Raw genomic sequence first — 1,923 nt, 5'->3', positions numbered from 1 at the left:
TGTGTGGGCACAATTAGAGGACAAAATACTGTGTCCTTGAAGGGGTTATAATATATTATATTAAATATTATTATTATTATTATTATTATTATTATTATTGTTATTATACTGTATGGGGGGCACTATACTTTTTATGGGGCATTTTTATATGATGGGGTGGGGCGCTGAAAGATACTTTTGCATGGGGTGCAATGTATCCTAAGGCCGGCCCTGGGAGAACCTCTCCGGAATTCCAGTCTAGGACTGGGGCATGTAGTCCAAGCCAAGGCAGGCCCAGCAGCACAGGGTTGACGGCTTTGTGCAGGACAAGAAATTAAATTAGCTCCGAATGAAGGGCTCCAATTTGGAGCTTCAGCAGTTTGGTCTCAGATACGATTGGATCGGGCAGAGGCAGTCCATTCACTGAGGCAACAGCCAAAGACATCTCCAGAGGGACTGTGGGCAATTGGAGAAGATCCACTAGGTCTTTTTGGATGAAGTTAGCTGCGGATCCAGAGTCCAGTTAGGCAGGGACCCAGTTTGTCTTTAACTATGGTCACGGAGATGGAAAGTTTTGAAGAGAGTTTTTTCTTCAGCACTGCACTGCATAGGGTTGTCTCTCCAACCAATCCTAGGCATTTTGAGTTCTTTGGCTTCTGACGGCACAAATACACAACATGGCCTCCAAGGCCGCAATACAGACAAAGTCCCGAAGCGCGTCTGCGTTGTCTCTCCTGGATAATTTGAGCCGGTCCAACTGCATAGGCTTTTCTGGTGGAAAAACCGGTGAGAGCAACAGTGGTTTCTGGAAAATAGGAGCCAGCCTAGGAAGTCTTCTCTCCCGATGAACCTCTTGGGATCGCTCCCGGATCCTCATGTCAATCCGGGTGGCGAGAAGAATGAGGTCACCCAGGGTCGGTGACAGATCATGAGCGGCAAGCTAGTCTTTAATCTCGGAAGACAGTCCCTGTCAGAACAGAGCCACCAAGGCCTCGTTGTTCCAGGACAGCTCAGCCACCAGGGTCCGAAATTGAATGGCATACTCCCCCACAAAGGCGTCTCCCTGGCAAAGGGTGGGCAGAGATGCTGCAGCAGATGAGACTTGTCCAGGCTCCTCAAATACAGAGCGGAAAGTCCGTAGGAAACACTGGAAGTCACGTTCCCAGATAGGATTCGCCCATGCTAGGGTCTTGCCGGTAAGAAGCAATATGATGAAAGCGATCCTTGCGCCATCAGACGGAAATGCTTTGGCATGTAGGCTGAAGTGGATCTGGCACTAGTTCTGAAAAGCCCTGCAGGTACTCTCATCGCTGTTGAAGTGAGAAAGTAGTGGCAGCAAGTATCGGGAGTCGATACTGGTACTGCCAGGAGGTGTAATAGGAGGAACAGCCAGAGGAACAGGAAAAGGTGCCCAGTTGCTGTGTAATGGAGTTCACTGCCAGGAGAAGTTGGTCTTGACTTGACCGAAGGTCTCGCAGGTCTGCCTGTATGGCTTGTGACATCGTCATTGGTCTTGGGTTGACCAGCGGGGTCCATGGCCTGAGCGTACTGTCACAAACTGTGGGTATCTTCACAGCATAGACAGCATAGCGAGATGTGCAGCAACTGAAACTACGGATACTGGAAGCCTGTGCTACCATTTCTTCTGCGGTGTTGCTATCAGTGTGTGAAGAGTGGGAGAAGAGGGTTGCATTGACAATCCAACACAATGGGCAGCACTTTGAACACATTTTATAAGTGGTCAGAAACTTGTAAATAACTCATGAAAGAATAAAGTAACGTTAAAACCAAGCACACCATTGTTTTTCTTGTGAAATTCTTGATAAGTTTGATGTGTCACATGACCCTCTTCCCATTGAAAAAACTAAAGTTGGATACAAAATGGCCGACTTCAAAATGGCCGCCATGGTCAACACCCAGCTTGAAAAGTTTCCCCCCTCCCAT

Source organism: Rhinoderma darwinii, chromosome 3 (assembly GCF_050947455.1).
Source record: "Rhinoderma darwinii isolate aRhiDar2 chromosome 3, aRhiDar2.hap1, whole genome shotgun sequence".
NCBI lineage: Eukaryota > Metazoa > Chordata > Amphibia > Anura > Rhinodermatidae > Rhinoderma > Rhinoderma darwinii.
This window is presented reverse-complemented; position numbering follows the sequence as displayed.